At 38.1% G+C, this 21,892-nt stretch overlaps 1 non-coding gene across 1 annotated transcript; it reads left to right on the forward strand.

Annotated features, from left to right (window-relative positions):
- Positions 1-2,552: 2,552 nt before the first annotated feature.
- LOC132072917 (U5 spliceosomal RNA) lies at positions 2,553-2,663 on the forward strand. The gene has a single exon (XR_009418437.1). It is a non-coding gene; the product is annotated as a U5 spliceosomal RNA (small nuclear RNA).
- The last annotated feature ends 19,229 nt before the right edge of the window (positions 2,664-21,892 follow it).

A 21,892-nucleotide genomic window follows, 5' to 3' on the forward strand; every position in this document is an offset into this window, starting at 1 on the left:
TTGCTTTGCTGGCTCTCATTTCAAAACTGATTGTTTTCTCTCTGGGTCTGAGGCAGGATCAGGAGAAACAGAAGCTTTACACTTCCATTGAGTCTTTACTGGAGTCATTCAAGGCCAGGTTGGATTGGGCTCTGAGTAACCTGGTATAGTGGTAAATGGAACAAGATATTATTTATGGTCTCTGCCAATGCTTACCATTCTATAATTCTATGATTTATCTAAACTATTTTCACTGAGTGATAAGTAGCTACAACAGTATTTCCTTTGTCTTCCAATTTTTATTTAATCAGTCCAATGGGACACAGGAGCTGTACCATTTTGAATGCAGATAACACAAGTGTGATTATTAAAGTACTTCAAATAATATTTTTAAAGCATTTTTCCATCATAAAAACTTTATTGTATATCAATAGAAATCGTGCTTTTGCAAAGAAATATCTTGGGAAGATGTCTTTTCCCAATATACAGATGTTCTTTGATACACTGAGGTCTTTCAAGAAGAAAAAATTTCAGGGAATATAAGAGTATGAGGGAAGAGACACAATTTGCAGTAAACACTGTATGGTTAACTGTAGAAAGAAAATAGAAAATGAAAATGCAGATAACACTGAAAAACAGTGCTAATGGAGGCAACTTTCATAACTGGTATTGAAATAACAACAAAAATTATTCAACTACGAATTAACAGAAAAAAAAGCTGCAGTTTAAGGTAGACTATGATGCACAATTTGCCTGAATCTAAGCATAGCTGGGTTTGATAATACTGTAATAAGTGTTGGGTTGGGTTATTTTTATAATGTGAACTCACCTAGGTAACATTTCCATGCACATTTGATCACATACATGTTTTCCAATACAAAGACTGAAGACAAAAGAAGGAATATAAAAAGCAAAAATATTGTCATTATTTTCCAAAATTCACCCCTCATGTAGAACAAAAGTCTGAGCAGCCACAGCTATATTTAAAATAAACTAAGCAAAGACTGAAGAAAAGATTTCTTTCCTTCTTCCAGAAAAATATTTATGTTGCTTTTTCTTTCAGATTTCCATTTAAAGAAATGTCATTTTAATTGGCATAATCTTTTGAAGCAGAACATTTGCCACTTTTTAAACAATAACCAGAGAACAGACATAGCATGTGTAAATGTGTGCCGCTTGTTTTTCCTCACCTAGTACCTAGTTTATTATACAGAGTACAGAAGCAAAAGCAATTATGCAAAGGACAAAATAGATTTTGTTGAAGGTACATATATTGCACTAATTTGCACCTGAGTATAGTTCATTAATTCCACTGCACTTTTTATCATCTCACGCTTAATTTCTCTTTTTTTTCCTTTTTTTTTTTTTTTCTCTCTTGGTAATGTAAATTCATTCTCTAACCAGAGCTAAGAAGCTAAAAAGATTTAGGTCATGATTAAATGCTCCAGTACCAATGACTATCAGTAGACATAAACCTATGAAAAAGATTCAGTTTCTCAGTTAATTATGAAGATATCTGACTCCACTGCCTTTTTTCATTAATTTTCAAGACATTTGGTCAAAATAGCACCATGCCATAGTTTCTACATCTAGGAAGTGCAAATGGACACAGACACTTCTATCTTAAATTGGCAGTAGGCAGAACATACTAGCCACTGTGAAGAAAATTAACTCTACCCCAGCCAAAACCAGCACAACTGGATGTCAAATTATGGCCTTACAGTAAAAGTATTTTCTTTATGTAATCAAGAATGAGGTGTTTGTCTACAAGGGGTTTGTCAGTAAGTTGAAACAAGCTGAATTAAACAGAATGCTGACAGCTTAATCATGGACTGATAAAATGTCTATGTCTTAACCTCTCTCACTGATAAGGACTAATCAAATGACATTTATTCAGTTGTGACTGAATACAATTTCATCAGTGAATTAAAAAGGGCTTAGTAAAAAAAAAAAAGAAATATATATATATATATAAGCATAATTCTTTAGAAGGGTGTACACTATTAAGATGGGAATCAGAAGCAGACATGATAAACAATAAAACTGGCAAATCACATATTTAAACACATAGAAATTTCTAGGTACCTAAACAATCCTTTCATATGGGCCAACAATGAATAGCAGATTGCATCTTAATATGAGGTTACTTTTAATTTGTAGCATCACAAAAGAAATTTGCAAGAAAGAGGTACTTAAAACATGACCATATATTGCTGACTCTAAAAGTAGAAGAAGGAGATATGGCAGCTACCCATTGCTAGAAAGAATAGAGGTACTCACATTTTCCACCCTGACTGATAATCCCTCTTCAGTTTGAAGGCAATGTTTTCCATCAAATTTCCCTTCCAGATTCCCCAGATGGCTGAATCTGGGTACAGAGGATTCATGATAAAAGAAAGAAGTAAGTGAAAAGGTGACTCCAAAGCTTTATGTGTAGGATGATAACAACTCTTTGTTCAATTTCTTAATCTGTTTCTACATTTTTCTAGATGCAGATGCTATAAAAATATAATGCTACTGTAAACTCATAGTCCTCATGTCCTGGCTTTAACAGGAAATACTTACCTTAATTAATACTCTGTTTTCTCCTCAGATGGTGTAAATCTTTTGCCTTTTACTAAAGATTTCCATGGAGACGAACAGGCACAAGTGCCAAGAATTTTTATTTTTTCTCATTAGCAACACAGGTGTAGGGCAGGGCTCTCCTCTGGGTGATTAAGAGAGGCCTCCAGGGAGCACGGGGACCCAGAGGGGGGCAAACAGGAGTGAGTCAGGAGGGACAAACAGGGGCGTGGCACATCCCTGAGGGTGTGGCACAGCTCTGAGGTGGTGGAACATTTCTGAGGGTATGGCACATCCCTGAGGGTGTGGCATGTCTCTGAGGGCATGGCACATCTCTCAGGGTGTGGCCCATGTCTGAGGGCATGGCATATTTCTGAGGGCGTGGCACAGCTCAGAGGGCGTGGCACAGCTCTGAGGGTGTGGCACATTTCTGAGGGTGTGGCACAGCTCTGAGGGCATGGCACAGCTCCGAGGGCGTGGCAGAGCTCTGAGGGCGTGGCACATTGAGAAGGCGTAGCACAGCTCTGAGGGTGTGGCACATCTCTGAGGGCGTGGTACGTCTCTCAGGGTGTGGCACATTTCTGAGGGTGTGGCACAGCTGTGAGGGAGTGGCACAGCTCTGAGGGTGTGGCACATAGGGCGTGGAACATTTCTGAGGGCGTTGCACAGCCGTGAGGGTGTGGCACAGCTGTGAGGGCGTGGCACATCAAGAGGACATGGCAGAGCTCTGAGGGTGTGGCATGTCTCCGAGGGTGTGGCACATTTCCGAGGGCGTGGCACATTTCTGACAGCGTGGCACAGCTCTGAGGGTGTGGCACATTTCTAATGGTGTAAATTTCTGAGGGCGTGACACATCGAGAGGGCATGGCACAGCTCTGAGGGTGTGGCACATTTCTGAGGGTGTGGCACAGCTCTGAGGGTGCGGCACATCGAGAGGGCATGGCACAGCTCTGAGGGTGTGGCACAGCTCTGAGGGTGTGGCACAGCAGTTTGCACAGTAGTTCCTGCAGGCAGGGCAAACCGGCAGGGTTGCAGGTTTTCTCCTGCTAATGGTGTTTTCAGTTGTTTGTTGTGTTTCTGTTGGTTGTTTTTCCAGAGGTTTTGTTTTGTTAATAATGATTTTTACAGGGTCAAAACGTGTGATTATTAGCAGTGTATGTAACCAAATGGAGCCCTCCGAAAAGGATGTGTCTGCCCAGACCCATTCCTATGCAGAGTGTTTGGATTTATCAGTGGTACTGGGCGGGTTGCAGAAGAAGCCTGCCTGTGGTGTGAGCAGGTGAATGATTGCCTTTCGCCAGTGGCCAAGCATGGGGAGGAAGTTGAAAGACTAAGGACTTTTGCCTTGAAAGGCTGCATTTCCCCATCCCACAGGGGAAAAGCTGCAAACAGATACAAATGCTATCAGTACAAGTCTGCTGCTGCAGCAAATCCTTCTCAGTCTCAACTAGCAATGTGGCATGGCCTGCCTGGGTCCTGCACCTCACAGGTATTTCCCCATGGGTAAAAGTATCTGCTAAACACTTTAGAAATCTAGGATAAAGGGGATGCTCCCTGTCATCTTTGAGTTGAGAAAGGTGGCCTGTGGATGCCAGTCAGGCAGGTCCAGTAAATGGGAGTCACAGGCACCTTCTGGAGGGGAGCTTGTGAGAAAAAAACAGCTCCAGGAAAATGGGAAGGGACAGTGTGTGGGGCTTCTACAGTGGCAGATGGGAGCAATGGAACTCCAGAGGATCAAGCAACCTATAGCTGCACTATCAATATTCATATTAAAGAGCGTGTTAGGAGACTGCTAGGTTCAGAGAAAGGCAACTCTACTAATTGTTTCTCGCCATGTGTGGTCAGCCAGAAGTTGAGTATAAAAGATCCCTGGTAGTTGCAAAGTAAGCACTAACAGTGAAAATGCTTTTGAATTTCTCGTTTTTTCAGCAAAATGTCAGGATTTTTTATGAACTCTCTTTCTGCTGGCATCCTTTGGCCTCACTCCTTAGAGTAGCAGCATGTCCTGCTCTACCAGATAGCATCTTTAGGGTATCCCCTTTCTCTTCTCAGTCAGTGCTATCTTTTCTGGTTACATTGAGTTTACGACCAGAATCAATAATATAGGTAAGGCATGAATAATTTATATCCACCAGGATCAGTTTTCATCTCCCAAAGGAGCCTATGAGAGTGATCATTGTTAAACTCATCTCTCAGGTTTGTGTACTCACTCTGCCACTTCACAACAGCCAGAGTCATGAGACAACCTATACTTCTTGAAACGTGTATTGCAGCTGTCTTTGCTTTGTCAATAAAAAATTGATTCTGCAGATGGGTCTTATTGATATTGTAGGAAGTTTAACCACATAATTTTTCTTGTTACTTTCCTGCTTGAATTCAGTTCTAAAATGCCTATATAATATCTCCTGTTATATGAAAATATATATTTGGCCTGATTCCAGCTACATTTGTTTTAGATTTATAGTTGTTAGCTGTCTTCTGTTAAATAAGTGCTGATTTACATTACCTTGAGTCCAACTTCACCAGCCATTATCCCAGGCTTCAAAAATATCCTCTAAAATCTCTCTCAGGTATTGCAAAGTTAACCCACAGCAGCAGACAGGTTAGACAGTCTGACTCATGTTAACAACCAATTTTTTCCCCATCTATTTAATAGCTCGTGAAGTTTAAAAGCCAGGTTCCTCAATTACTTTTTGCATTTCAGCCAATTCATTCTGGTAACGTCTCCCTGTAAAAATGAGATAACATGTTGTAAAGATAAAAGTGTACCAACGTGCACTTTACTGAATGTCTGCATGATGGGGGTTCTGCATGTCAGAGCTGCTGTGCTAGTAGAAGATGACTTGAAATAAGCCCTTTAATTGATCTGCACATCAAATGCTCTGAAAAATGTAAAAGAGGGGCTTAGACTGTCAGTAGTTTGGTTAGCTCACAGTGTATTGTCTCCAGTCTAATTTTTTCAATGTGCATGGTGATAACAATGGCTAAAATTCATCTGCTGTCATGTGTCAATACATTTCAACAACCATTAACAATTGGCTGTTTGAATATTTTCTTTTATTTCTTTCTTGAATATAGAATCACTAAAGCAGTGTCAGGGTATTTTAGCATACTATCTCCTAGGTCATTTGTGGTGCCCATTTTTGTATGAAACATGCCTTTTCACCATCTCTGGCTGTCACAGAAGTTCACAGTGTTTATAGAGAGGAAAAACGTTGGGAAACAGTTCCAGTGTGCTGCAGGCTTTCTGAGAACAGATGTCAGCTAGACATAAAAAAAACCCCTTGGCTCAACTGAGTTTACCTTATAGACATCCTTGGGCTATTAAAAAAACAACCTTGACTTCTGTTCCCCATCACATAGAATTAGTGTGCTGTTGACTTTATGCTTGATCTAACACCACTGAACTTAGTAGTCTTATACCAGGGATGAATTCGGCCCTTGGTCTTTAAAGCAATCTTTCCCCTTGTGTGTAACAAAAACACCATATGGTGAGTCCTTGGCTTGGTATCCATAGCTCAGCTTGCTATCACTCCTTTGTGATGCTGTTGCTGGAAAAGGTTAGAGCCTGCAGATCTGGTTCAGTCAATTCCAAATCTGCAGCAACAGAGGGTGAAAAAGGAGTTAATGGAGAGCTTCATCCTCCTGCTCATACTGCGGGGGCTTTACAGGCCCTCACACAGGTTGAATTGTTCACTGTTTGTGGGGCTATGGACTTGAGATGTACAGAGAATCAGAACAGCAATCCTCTTCCTAAACATTCAATTATTCTTGTAGTTCAGTCAGTGAGACATTCCTCCTCCTAACTACTTGGAAAAGCAGCAGTGCCTGGATAAGCTCCCCTCCACACCATCTCAAAGGAAGACCCTTGCCATAGAATATGTTCACCAGTAGTACAGCAGGAGTCAGTGAGCCCAGAGAAGCAGTTTTGTCATAGTGCACTATGTACTCAAAAACAATCCAAGGAGCTTCACTCAAAAATTCTCCTCCCCATGTTGAAACTGTAAGCCAGGAAACTACAATTACCTCAATATATCTGCTGAATTTAATTGTCCAAACTGCTTTTTCCCTATATTGGTAAAAACCTGTCCTTGCACATTGCAAACTGGGTGAAATTGCAATTTGACCATGCCAGTTTCTTCAAAGCCTCTTCAGTGGTTTCCTCCCTGAAGCCATATTATGGTATCCCTGTGCCACGAACTGCAGAGCTGCCCCTCTGCCTGTTGCCACCTGCCTGGTAGCGGGATCAGCTCCTGTTCGGTCTGGTTTTTGCCAACTTCCTGTTTGTCTCAAGCATGTCTCCAGTTTCTCTGCTGAGCTGTGTGTGGAAAATAGCTTGCAGATAAAAGATGTCAGTTTGATGCTTTCAGCTCTCTCCCTGAAGCTGTTCAAATACATTCAAGACTTCCGCTGTTGAATATCAAAATATTAAATTAAGATTTTTACTTATTTCTAGATGGGTTTGTACATAAAGAAGAATTCAAACACCATTATATATAAAGAATTATATTGCTTTATCGAAAGTTTTAGGAAGTGTTGAGCTTCTTTTGCAAATAAATTAATTAGTCTTTCACTTGAAAATCAATCCTTTAGGGAATTTTCATGCTGTTTCCAATCATGCACTTGTCTCAGCTAAGCTTAGAAACAGAGACAGCTCTTCAAACTTCCTGTATCATTAAAATTCACAGAGCATTTATGGAAGAAGAACCATTAAAAGATTTATTTCAATGTTACTGGTGGGGTTGTTTTCTCTTGTTTTTAATAATTGATGGTTCTTTTTCCTGCAGAAATAGTTTGTACACTTGCAGTATGGCACAGAGGAAAATTCACAAAGCATAGATGAGCTTGAGAGGTGCTACCTCTTCTGAGTCCCTCCTCATTTGAGGGGGAGAGGCAAACTTTTCTGAAGAGTAATTCCAGAATAAAAGCCTATTTTAAGGCATATAAATCTTCTCCCAAAGGAGCTGTCTCTGTCAGTTGATGACAGGCCTGGAGGTTAAAATCTCCAGTACTAAAGTTAGCCTTTGTGGACACCCTTTCCCATTGCAGGGCTTTTTACTGAGCAATCACCTACTTTCTATTTCACAGATTTCTGCCTCATTGGATGCACTGAAGGGAAGAACAGCCTGTGTCAGTACTTATTTATTTTTCCTGCCAGCCTCTCTGTCAACCTGTGGTCTTTTGCTTTATTTACTGCCAACTGTTCAGACCCTACTCTGAGTGCAGAAAACATATCATTTTCCAATCCAGCTGTGAGATGAGAGGGTAGGATTGTTCTCCTTTTACTAATCAGGACATAAAGGGCAATGAAATTACAGACAAAAAAGAAAACTATAAACGCCATGAGACACATGAGCAGGGTTTGAATGTTCAGAGCAGAGCTTCTGTGGCTGGGGCAGCAGCTGATAAACATTACAGTCTTCATGCTCTGTATGAACCAGTACCAGTGGAGGATGAGAGCCACAACTTAGCAGAGGATTTTCCAGCTTTGATGGCTGCTGTGTCTCTGGCATGTGTGGGTCCATTTTTGCACTTGGAGAGATGCTTTGCCCTCCCCTAGGCCTGCATCTCCCTGTCCCTTTAGCTTGTTCCTATCCAGTCCTCTTCTGAACCTCTTAGAGGCTCTCTCTCTATAACCCTGAATGCCATACTCTCATCTGCAGATCTTTATTCAGCTCTTTGCATCCTTTATTCATCTCTTTGCATGTGTTCACTATTTTCAGCCTTGCTGTCCTAGTTTCACTCTGTGTTTCCCTCTCCCAGCACACTTCTCACTCGTCTAGGTCTTTTGCCTTGAAAGGCTGCATTTCCCCATTTCAGAGGCTGCTGTGCTTTCTCCTGGGCTCCAGCAACAGCCACACTTAGGGCAGTGGAACATGCTATGAGCAATCATAAGTAATAATTTCAATAAGTAAAAAATTCTATTTCAGAGTCACTTTGCACGTTCTTCAGAAGAAGGAGCACTGAAAACATGAAAAACAGTAAGGATTTTTTTTGCAGGTTAGTAAGTTGACGATTCTTTAGTAGGCATTGTTTGAAACAGCTGCTTTCCTTGGTCAAAGCAGGAATATATTGGAAGGCCTTATTCCACAGTCTTGGTCTCAATGGAACACAGACCAATTACTAGTCCTTGCTGATATTGTTGGAAACTTTTTTAAAGAAACTTTCTAAAAGAAATTCTGTCTGAAGTGCATTTGCTGACATGGAAAATTTTAGCAGCAACAGCTGAAATTTGACAAACTGGTAGATAATTGAATGCAGGATCTTATACAGAAAGTGTTAGATGGCAGGCGTTTTTATGCTCATATTCCTACTCGGCTCCATTTATAATGTGCCACTTTTCAATCGCTACAGTAATGGATGAGAAAAATATTATTCAACTTTTCATCACTTTCTTGCAATTATAAATGGAATAATTACATTAAGTGTATAAAATTTTTCACATAAAATGTGTTGGTGGTTTCAGGATATTCTTATTCAGCTTTTAATGACAAAATGCATAACACTATTTTGGACTGAAATCAAAAGTCCAATCAATACGTAGTCATGATCATTTTTTAAGTTATTATGAATATATGTTGTTTTTGGCAGTAAAGTTCTATGCTTTTTCTACTTTTTGTATTGTTTGATTTTACACATACTAATGTGTGATCCCTTTTGCAGAAAAATTGCATTAGCAGGAAAAACAGGTTGTTCTTTTTAAGGTAATTGTTTTGTTGAATCAACATAAACTGCTTGCTCTTTCTCTAGACTGCTGCAACTCATAGGAAGATTATGAGTCACCAAGCAGCAGACCTCTGTAAATGGAATAGGAAATTAGATTTGTAAGAGCTTTTCCATTTAGGCATGGAAGCTGTTCTAAAATCATAAGCATTGTTTGAATCTTCATAAAACTGTTGTAATGTAATTACAGCTAATAAAGAAGTTCAAAGGGCTATTTGGGTAGAGCAGATGAAATTGTCAGATATAAACCCCACTTTTATCAGAGGAAGTATCTGGTTAGCTAGAAGGCCTTGTATCATTATTTCATTTCTTTTCTGTGACACAAGAATACAATGTTTACCCTCAACCAATACAGACTAGACAATCTTGAAGAAGCCCTGAGATCTTTTGTTTCAATACCCTTACTTTAACAAATGCAAACTGGCACTCTCCATTAACTGTGCATATGCAAAAACGCAGGCTGGGGCTTTTCCTCTGACTGCAGAAACTATGGAGTAATCAACCGAACGCTCCACAGAGCTCCTACCCATCTGCCATATGACACAATTTAATACACTGCATTTTTTGTAATCCCCAGACAAAATGGCACATCTGTTAGCTGCATTAGCCACCTGGGCTTGAAATAATATTTCTGAAGTATTTTCAAATAAATGTGTTTCAAAAAAGTTGGTGCATTTCTTTGAAATTGTCTATGAGAAAAATGCATTCTCAAAGTCCAAGTTTGCAGTGATTACAAGTTCCAGTTTTTTCACCTTCAGCTGCTCTCAAAAAAAAAAAGATAACTCCTGGGAATCATGAGCACAGATATTTATAAGCTACTGGAAATGGGTCTGGACAATGCCTGTTCCTCCTCCTATGGTAATATCTCTAGGTTTCCAACTACGTAGGCAAAAAAAAAAAAAAAAAAAAAAAAAGGCTTACTCGTGATGGGAGCACAGGGTAGTTTGCCTTGCACGAGCTACTGACTTTTCATTTCTTTATTTTGTGGCAAGGACTCGGCACACTACAGCTGTGTTTGCTTTCTGTGAAGCAGGACTCCAGGTCTGTCCTTGTCAATGGTTAAAAATAGCTGAAAAGGCAGATGTTTCTTTAATGGGAAAGCAGAAAATAGGGCTGGGACTATACTTGTCCTACTGACATTATCAGACAATTACCTATGTTTCCTGAACTCATATATTCTGTATATTCTGCCTTTGGGATGCTCAGTAACACTGATGGAAAGACACGTGATGTAGTATTTATGCACAGCAATACTGAAAACATACATATGTTATAGCAGAGCATCCAATGGCTTTTGTATTTTTGATACAAAGAACATGTGTCATTGAGAAATAGTATTTAGTTTCTGAGACATCAGCAGAGTGCAGGGTCACTTTATTCTTTTTTTCAATTCACTGAGTGTGAAGAAACAATTAGGAGTTTTAACTCGATATCATTGAAATATCATTTTCTTGGTAGTGTTCTTGGGAAGTTAAATTTTATCTTTATTATATGCTTTACCCAGTTTCCACAAGGGGTAAATGATTATTAATAGCAGATCTTGCACATTTAATGAGCACCTGCTATGCAGTGTGGGTCGGTGGTTTTGATGAAGCATTACAAAACACTCACTATAATTAGTACAGTTAGGCCTTTCAAAAAGCTGCCCTGTCTGTAGAAAATCAGATTCGGAAACTAACTTTGTGGTGGTTGTACTACCTGCTGATTTAAACAAGTTTCTGGCTGTTTGGGCAACATTTATTAAATTGTCAGCTTTTCTGGAGAAGTGCTTAGCAGTAGTGGTTAAAACCAGGCAGAAATGTCCTTATTTGATTAGGCCAATTGCCCATTTATACATCTCTCCTATCTTTGACAATGAGTTGTATGAAATTATTCAAGGGGAAATGCAAGAGAGTGCCTCCTATGCAAGTACAAAACCTCATCCTTAATTGAAAGTTTCTTTTTAGTAATCCTCTAGTACATTCCCTGCAAGCAGGTGTATGACATATAAAATGGCTGGTTCTTGTCTAATTTAGCCCCCTACTTGCTTTTTTCTTGTGAAAAATCTTTGTTCAAACGTGCATTGAATGGAGCAGCACTCCTATGCCCATGCCACACTGCTAAGTTTGGACATGGCCTATACATGACCTACTCACTGTCTCCTTCCTGCTCCATCTTCAATCTGCCTCATTTATTTACTCTATCACTTCTGCATCCAGAACAGCCAAAAACTCCTCCCTTATACAGAAGTCCCACATCTCTGCATCTGTATGTAGCAAAAATAATTAACAAGAAGATCCTTTTTAAGTTTAATATTAAATTGGATTACTAAGATCATGACATTTATTTATTTATTTATTTATTTATTTATTTATTTATTTATGAGGGTTATTTTCAGCAATATTGGTTCCTTTCATGCAAGAGCTTTGATTTTGTCTAAGGTCTTTCTTTAAACCAAATTAACTTATATGAAATGTTGCTGCTAAGAAGGCAATGTTATCCCAATCTGAAATGATTTGCTTTACTTCTGAAATATTATAATGTTCTTTGAAATGTTCAATCAAACAGTTTTAATAGGAATTTTTAAACAGTTAATTCTGCAAAAAATGTTCATGTTATTTTTGAAATACTCTTCAGTAATGAGTTCTGAGAACTGGCCTTATGTGTTTGCTTGTTGAACTGAAAAAAAAGTTAATATAATAGTTTGTTTTAGTCAAATAATTTCCTTGGAATGTAACTTTGAAACCATAAAAATCACAAAATAATATTTTTTCACTGAAAACAGCTTAATTAGCTTATGAAGCAGGTTAAATTACCTTTAATTTCAATTTAAGCCCTTCCAAAAGCCTATGAAATAACTTTAAATTATCAAACAGAAGAAAACATGCTGCAATTTAATGAATGAAATGCTGGGGAGATATTTTAACAGAATTTACAGCAACCACACTGTCTTCTAGTTTCATGACCTGCTATTCTTCCAAATGCTATGGTGAGTAGTGTTTTAGAAGCCCAAATTCTTGTAAATACTAACTGTTCTTTTCATGAAAGAAAATTATTGCATCTTTTGGTTTACATTGTAGTAAGACTCATTTTCAAACCCCACTTTTACTCATTTTTGCTTGAAGGACAAAAAGCAAAAAACATTTAACACAGAGTATGATGCATAAAGCTGTGAGATTGCTGTGAGCAACTTGATCATTAACTTTGAAATTCAGTTTGACTAACTTTTCCATGCACATTATGCAAAGTTATATTCAGATTCAGAAAATATTTCCAGAATGAGAAATATTGGTGCAAAATAAACACATGGAAAATTATCAACTCAAACACTGAAAATGTGTTTGTAAATACAAGTGAAGTTCTGCCTTATGCTTGTGGAAAATTCACTTTGCTTCAAAAATATAAACACTTAAAAGCAAGATATTTTTAAGACAGTGTTAGTATATACCAGATTCTGCAGCTTATTCTTCAGTCTTCTCTGTTCACAGTTTGCTTAAGTAATTGCCAAATCTGAACTAAGCGTATTTGTGATGCTGGTATCTTATGATTACAGTGTGAAGCATGTAGACATTTTGTGTATGCCTGTGTCATCTACACCATGTTAAGAAACATTTTTCCTTTCACATATTTTGGCTCAGGGAAAGAACTTGTTTTAGCAGGGTCAAAAAGCACTGCAGGCAGGTTGCCAGCTCAGACTGAATCATTATATTCTGGAGAAATCATTACAGTCTGGAGAAATCAGTTCCATTTCCAATTAAAAAAAAAAAAAGTAAATATTATGCTAATGTACCTAAAGACTCTAGCATTAGTTTCTTATATATTTCTTGGGTTCAAAGTACAGGAAATGAAATAAATCTGTCTTCTCTGCACTACCCAAATCCCTATCATTGGTTCCTAACAATAATTTGCAAAATGATGGACAAAATATTTCATATATTGCTGATATGATTTGGGAAAAAGCTAATAAAAAAGAAGGGCTTTGATCAAAGACTGCTCTTGAAGAGAAGATGCAGTTTATTTGGAGGTTAATAATCTCGGAGTGCTTCAATACTTTGGATCTGCTACAATGAAGCTGTCAAAATATTTTTAATTTCAGAAGCCTTGACTTCAGAGAAGCAACTCTTACTGTCACAATGATCCCTGACCTAGTTACAAAGAGATTTGTTTTCTTTTTTTTCTCCCCAGTTCCCTTCCCTTCCCTTTTACTTTGCTTTATTTTATTTTATTTTATTTTATTTTATTTTATTTTATTTTATTTTATTTTATTTTACTGCCTGCCATGAGATGGCTTAAGGAGCAGAATCACTCCAGAGACAGAAGAAGGGAGCCTTTGGACAGTCCAAGTGCCAGTACAGAAGGCTGGTGCTGCCAGAGCAACCTGAGCTCCAGCTACACAGACAAGGTAAAATAGCACAAGTTCTGTACATTGTTGTGTACAGCTGTGTTCTGTCACAAGTAATCTGCAATGAAAGAAGAGTACGCTTCTCCCCTCAGTTCCTTTTCCTTTGCTGGCCTTATTCCAGTTTAGGAATTGCCCTAAGAACATATATGTAACCACTTGTATCAAAATAGGGTAGGTAGACCAAATGAGAGCCAAATAACTTCACACACAAAATCCCAAAGCAGGAGAGAAAGTTGTTCCATGTTTCAAGGACCTAAGAAATGCTTTTTCTTTCAAATGAGTGGTTCAGGCATAGATTACTTTTCAGGTTTCAGAAAAAGTACCAGAGATTGCTTTTATATACTATTTTCAAGTCACACCTGCTCACCATGAGGCAAGATGTCAGAAAATAATGAAGCAACATTATACATATTGAAGTTGCAAGATGGGAAATGGGAATCAGATCAAAGGTCTCTGAGAGATGAAACTTAGAAACAAATGAATTTCTGACACTGAAGAGTGAATAGACTATCTTTGAAATTCTTTCTTCAGTCACTGGAGCGTGCTAATGGGTTTTCTATTTCTTTTTTTTTTCTTCATCTTCTTTATTTTAAAACATCTCATATGACAGAATTAAGTATTACAATTACTAAATTCAATAGAGCTGCTGATGTAAATTTTCCACAAAGCAAAAAAAAAAAAAAATTATACTGGTATCTTACATAGAGATGTATATTGTATATATATTATCCAGAACACATATTGAGGTCAGTAAAAAATACATTAATGTATTTTACTGACCTGAATATGTGTTCTGGATAAAACTACAGAGAGATTGCCATTTCACATATTAATCTCTGGGAATTTACACTGTAGTGGTGGGTTTCCTGTATGTTCCCAGATTTGTTGCCTTTTGGGAAGTGCAGCTCTCTGCAATTTTTGCATTTGGACCCCTATACAGAATTCAAACATGGTGATGCAAACTAGTGTGAGCACTTGCAAAAGAGATTAGTCCAGCCTACTAGGGAGTCAATCAAAATTATCTAGAATATTCTCATGTTGGGCTGCTGTAGCTGTCACCATCAAAGGCAGGGAGCTCATTTCTCGGGGAACCTCTCATTTCTCGTGTCTCTGAAGTGAGCCCCTGTAACTGGCACTGCAGCTGCTGCTGCCAGGCTGACACACACAGCGCAGGGGATCAAACTCGAGGGACTGAGCAGGCAGTGGGGCTGCGGAAACATCTGGCCCAGCTGTGACCCAGATCCCTGGGCTTGCAGGAGACACCTGACTGACCCCAGGTGAGGGCTGGGGCCATGCAATGAGCTGTCACGTTTTGAACACTGTTGGACTTCCATGCCACCCTGGCACAGAGCATGCTCCTTTGATTTTCCACAGAGTGCTTTCAGTTGCTCTCCTTAGATACTGTAAATGCTGCCCCACTGAAAATAATCCTATCTTCAGTTATTTTTGTTTGTCAATGTCACAGCTTCATAGATAAAACCTTAGAAAGGTATGTCTTTTTTACCCTGTATTAATTCATTGATATTCTAACCATATTTAATGTCAAAGGCAAAATATTTCCCATGAATCTATGGTCAATTAACTTTTCAATGTTCTTAAATAATACTTTGCCAGAAACATTAATGCTTATAGTAATGGAAATTGCTTCCCAAATCCACAGGGTGTTGAAAGTCTTTGGAAAATAAGATATAATAAAGAATATTATCAAATAAAATACAGAGATGAGCTTATTTCTTTACCAAAAAGTCAGGCCTGTGAGTCAAAGTGAATTTAAATAATTGTTTTTCAATTTTTAACAGACTTGCAAGAAAGTCTATTGTTTCCTTTGACATAGTAAAACAATTTTGAGAACAGGCAATCATTTGAAATGACTGTGTAGGTGTCATGCTTAGCTAATCATGAAATGTCATTTTCAAAAACATTAATGTATTCCCATTAGAATGGGAGTCAAAGTAATGCACTTTGTAAATGAGATCAGCATTCATTAAGTCTGGAGAAATACTATTCACTGGCTGCACCATAATGCTGTTTCCTGTCTTCTAGTAATACAAGCTGTCATGCTTCCTCCTATGAAGTGCTTGACGGCTGAGCACTGATAAGATGAACAAACAATAAAACCCACACATAACCCCTGCAAACAAACAACACTCCTGCAAAGAGAGAGCAAAGCTGCAACAGCAGATTATAGAAATTCAAATGCAACTATTGAACTAAACTTCCAAGATGGGTTCCGCATTCTACAAAAATGTTCTTGTATTCAGTTCTTACCCAGGTCAATGGGACAGGGGGATTTGTAGTACTCTTCGAAGAAGATCCAAGCCTGGAAGGTCACATTGGGATGGTTTTTAATCAGCTCTTAGAATGAACGAAATATATTCTGAACCTGTTGTGTAAATCTAATTAAACAGTACAGCTCATTCTATTGCATGATGAAGCTTATTCTAAAGCAGTTAAGGAGTTACTGTCAGATCAAAAGAAAAATATCTCCCCCACAACTGAATATACAGCCCTAGACAATAAAAACACTTTTATTTTGGATTTAAGCAATTCTGCCTTTTTCCCTACTTTTTGTAAAATTCTCTCCATAAGCTTAAGATGCAAATTTTCACCATCATTTAAGGACGAGTGAAAGTGAAATCCTGGAACACAAAAGCTAAAACCTCTCAGACTTCACTTAGTTTACTTTCTGAAGCAGTTATTTATGTGGCAATGTCGATTTTTCAAGAATTCATGCATGAACTTGTCAAAAAACCCCTATTTCCACTTTCCAGTAGTACAGTAAGTTTTTTGACATACATATTGGTGATAGACTGAACAAATAAACTATCTGGGAAAAATTTAGAGGGTTGAAAAATAAGGAAATTTTTCCAGACCAGTAAACTGCTTCACGTAGCCTTCTCATAAACCAAGAACTGCCAAAGCACACATTGAAGCACACATTTTCTTCTGTTTGTACTTTTGTACCATAAATCACAATGTCAAAGCCTGTTCTATTTTACTGCTTTTAACTTTTAGGCTGAGATAATAGAACAGATATATTTTCTTGGAATGATAGGTACATAATATTTTCTGATGAAAAACAACAAGCAACTATGGAGTAACTAACAATAAAGATGGGGCAAAATTTATTCCTTTCGTTGTCTGGAAGTGTTATTTATAATGACAGGCTTTGTGCTAATGCCCAGCATGCAAAGTGTACTCACTGAGGCAAAAAAATAGGAGTACGTATTTAAAACTTTCCCAACAAACAACCTTCTTTGTTAACATTTTAGAATTTTGCCTACAAGACCTTTTTGATACATGAAAAGGGCATTTTATTCAACACTCTAACTCCTGATTATTTTCCAGTTACTTAGAGAAACTGGGCAAAGTAACTTGATTACAGTGGAATAAAGACAGATTTTCAGTCACTGACTAATAATCATGCATAAAATTCTAGAAAAACCGATAAATGCCATTTTAATCAGTGGTGGTTTGGGACTAATATTGCCCTTTATTATATATGCCTGCACAGCTTTTTCAAAATGAGTCCCAGTCTGTTCTGAATTGTTACTCTTTGATTGCTTTGACACTTCAGTGTTTATAATCATAATGGTGGAAACAGAAAACAGTTCAGTGTAACTCAATTGACCTATCAGTTTTCTAAATCTAAGATTTGTCTTTTCTTGCCTGGATCTTCTCCTCAGGTCCTCAATTTTAGAATAATCATGCTTTCTTTTTTTTTTTTTTTTAGACATGGCATTTTATTTTGGTGTTAGCTATGAAAATAAAGGCAATCCCCATTTGAATAGAAGTATGACTATCTCTTACAAAGTCTTGTTTGCTCATATGCTTTTTCCTTTAGGACAATGTTAGTGTCCATCTTATATTTCCTCCATGTCAAGTGGGAACCATAGGATTTCTGGTCAGAAATGAGATTAATTTATCTACCTCTGCTATGCAGATTTCTTGGGAAAGCATTATTCTTTCCATTCATTGTTTGAATACTAAATCAACTTTGGTTACTACGACTCTGCCTGAATTGTTGGATAAATTTGATTCAATGCTGTTTGTCATGTTTTGGGTCATACCTGAATTATTCAGTGATCTCATGAGTACCCTCACCCATGCAAGATAGAGTTAGTCCAAGGGAAAACAAAACTCTTCATTGACAGTCACTAGGATTTGAGGAGACTAATGGATCTCATTGTCCTACTGTGATATTTTGCTAACAAGAATTGAGTGAACAGTCAAAAAGGCAATCATTGCATGTGAACAACTCTGAGACATTGGCAGGATCAACATATATCACTGCTAGTCAGCCAGCACAGTGTCTGCAACCTGCCATTTTCATTTATTCTTCACATTTTTTTACGTACAGAATACAGAAAATTTGAGGATTTAATGAAGGTGCATTTGGAGATGTTTCAAATTCACCCTTTTACCTTTTCTTTCTAAATTTTTATTTTGTTTTTGGTAAATTAACTTGGGTATCTATGCAGGGCTATTCTTCTGTATACTGTATATTCTTCTGAACCAACAGTATTCAAGGGAAGTCTCACTTAATTTTAACACCTATTTATACTTGTTAGCCTAAAAATCTTCTCTTGCCTACCATTTATGTTTGTTCTCTTGCTTCCTTTTCAAAGATGCCTGTACTTCCTGAGAGAGATGCACCTTGGATAAGATGCCATGCTGCTATTCATTTTCACCCCCTGCTCACATTTCTGTAAGAAGCTGGCACTAACAGTATATGTGTTCAGTCATTTATCTCAGTATTGGAGGATGTAGCAAGTGGACTTGTTCCTGTCTCTTGAAGGAGATTACTTGCACTTGAAACAGTCTTCTCATCAATCCAAATGGCGTGCTGAGAAAATTAGAATGGATAAGTATAGTTATGACTGGTGCTATTCTATACAATCATTAGTTAAGAGGTACACTGAAGGCTGCTAAATTTAAACCCATCCTGAAAACATTTCTGTAAGAATCTTGTCCAACAGGTCCCTTACTTTTTATATAAAGAATATAAATAATTGCAATAAACATGTATGTGTTTCTAGGTATTTGTAATGAGATTAAAGACAGAGAGGTAAGAAACACTCTCTCTGCTACATTTGCATGATTTCTACCAAATAGCTCATACAAAACCAGTTTCCAAAAAGGATAAATGCAACACACAAATTCCAACACTAATTTTTTCTTGCTGTGCTACAAAGTCTTTGAAACCTCGTAAATGGACAAATCTGATTTATCATTTTATTTTATATACATTAAGGAATGTCCCTTTCAATTAAAAAAAATTATAAAAAAGCATTATTTTCCTGTTTCCAGTAATGGAATACACAAACCTAAACTTAGCCAGCAAAACTTTTGCAGCCAAGACTTTTTCTTGTGGAGCAATATAATGCCCCTTAAAAGCAAGAAAAATGCATGAGCACAGCTGAATCTACATAAATTTTACATTAAAATAAGTCCTTGTGAAAATGTTGTTATGCTAATTGCCTGGCTCAGTATGATATCATGTCAAAATGTAATCATCCAAATTCATCTCTAGATCCAAATGTGTCACCAGCTGCATATATCAACAGTTGAGTTACATGAGCCATTCATTTGGCCCAGTATGTAATTTATCTAGTTATTTATGTGATCTATATAAAACTAATTTCTTCCCAGGTCGGGACACCACTACAAAGTTGATTAATGCTTTTGTCATTTCACGTATTGATTATTGTAATTCACCACTTATTGGTTCCCTCATTGCATGTTGCACAGGGTTCAGCTTATGTAAAATGCTGCTGCACACATTGCAGTCAAATTATAAAAGTTTAATAGCATCACTCGAGTTTTAATGAAACCTTGCTGCCTCACTGCTCACCCCTGGAATAAGTACAGTGTCCACAACTGTCAGGGTAATGTGTAATCTTTCTGAACATTTGCTGATGTTGTGGGGAATGACCTTCCTCTTTTGTCACCTATTAGTTTCTTGCTGGATAACTCATGGGGAGATTGCTGACAGCACTCAGCCATTAGACAAAACCATGGCTGGTTTCCTTCTGAAACTCTAATGCCTGAGTTGGAGGGGACCCACAGCGATCATCAGGTCCAACTCTGAAGTGAACGGCCCATGGTGGGGATCAAAACCAGCACCTTGGTGTTCATAGCACCCTGCTTTGACCAAGAGCTCATCTCAGAGTCACTCATCTACTTTCCTTTCTTATTGCTTGATTTTGTCATTCACTTTAACCATGCCCTCTGAAATGCTCTTTTTCCAGGGAAAAGGAGAACTATAAAGAAGTTTGATCAAAGTCTTTGTGAGCTGTTTATTAAATTTAAGTGATCCCACTTAACTTTTTGAAATAATAATCTGCTCCAAATACATTTTCCCTGTTTAATGATATATTTGACTCTCTGCAAGTGATGCTAGATCTCTTACATTTTCCCTAAAATCTGGAAACAGAGCCAACCAACACATTATAAAGGAATTCAGGAAATAAATCTATTTAAATACTCAAAGTTTTCCAAAACTAGATTTTATTTTAAGGTTCACATTATCTTTAAGAAAGAAATTACCAGCTTGTCTTTCTATTAGGTGCAACTGAAGGAGTATGTAAATAGGTAAGTAGACAATGAACAAAAAAGAAAATTGTTTCAAGAGTTCTTGAAAGAGCAGTGCTTCCCTTGTCTAAAGAGAGTTGTCTTTCAAAACAGGGAGGATATATTTAACTTCAATAATGGGGACAGTTTAGGAAAAGCAGATGTTTACTAAAAAGTCGACTGTGATGTCTAAACTCTGTATATTTATGTTATGTGACATTATAGACAACTTAAAGAAACTGTAATCATAAGGAAAAATAGAGTGGCAAACATACAGCATATCTTACTGTTCTACATAGCTCACACAAGGGGTTACAGAAAAAAAAGATTCCTGGGCATAGGTAATTACTTAGACAGTGATACAATGATCAAATGTCATTTTATGCCGCTAGCATATTTTTGATTTAACTGATATCTGATGATTAGCAATTAAAAGAAAATATGATGGCCTAATGTCCAGCTGCTAATTCTTAAATTATGTCTGAACCAAATCCATATTTCATTGCTTTAAAATGAAGTCCATTTCCTACCCATATTTAAGTGTGATTGCCAACAGTGAAGATTTTTTTTTTTCCAGAGACTTATTTTTAGATGACCACACAACATTGTGACTCAAGACCAGAAGCAGATTGGTACAAATGTGTGAGAAGTAACCCAGGAAATTATTTTCTACAGTTAACATAGGACCAGTTTTGTAGCACGTATTTGTAGTCTCTTTTATGGGACAGACATCAGGTACCTTACTCCAACTGTGCAAAAAGAGGGTGTTACTGTGGATTTAATACCAGGCCTGGTATAAAGCAAGTTCTGCTGAGGGAAAGTTTGAAAACATTTACTCAACTATAAACAGGATTTTCCTTAACGATGCAAAAGCTGCTTAGATCATGCACTCAGCGGATAGAAACTTGGGCTGAGTTATAACTGAACATTCATCTCTCAGGTTTTGTAAACCAGCTTCTATTCTCAAAGTCAATATCAATTTCTAAGACATTTACAAAAATCAGTGCAAATGTATAGTACGCACTAAGTTGAATTATAAACCAAATTTGTAGGCACTTCTTCACTTGCTTGGTTGGGTTTCTGACTGGCTCTAAAGCAGGCACTGTGTGATTCCCTACTAGTGGGGAGACCAGAGCCGCCGGAACGCGCCCAGCGTGCAGGCAGTGCCTGACAGTGCTGCGGCCGCTGGGACGGTCGCGCCCCTGAGCCCCAGCAACTCCCTGCCGCTGCTGCTTCTTTTGATTTTAGGCACACCCAAAACTCACTGCTACGCCACGATGGACTCTCGTCCTTCCCCCGTCCTGTTCCTGTGTAGGGATGGAGCATTGCTGTGCTTTCTGGAAGCTCAGTGTGGAAACTTCCGCCATTGCAAGCTCCTTTGCCCTCGGTGGATGCCTGCACTGGAATCCCTCACGGCTGGGTTCAGAGCACACTCAAGTTGGCTCTTCTATCACCCAGGGTCCTTTTCCCTTCAGCGTGCTCAGCACGCCCTTTATAAGTCCATGCCGCTGTGCAGCTGGAGCAGCGGGACAGGGACCTTTGCAGCCTGAGCTGCCCTTGTTCCTCTCTGTCTGTGTCTGGAACACAGCGGGGAGGAGAAGGGCAGAGGGGCCCTGCGTGTCCCCGGGCTCAGGTTTTGCACCGCTTCAGCTCCACAGAGACGCGGGTAAAGTG

The sequence above is a fragment of the Ammospiza nelsoni genome, chromosome 4 (genome assembly GCF_027579445.1).
Source record: "Ammospiza nelsoni isolate bAmmNel1 chromosome 4, bAmmNel1.pri, whole genome shotgun sequence".
Classification (NCBI taxonomy): Eukaryota; Metazoa; Chordata; class Aves; order Passeriformes; family Passerellidae; genus Ammospiza; species Ammospiza nelsoni.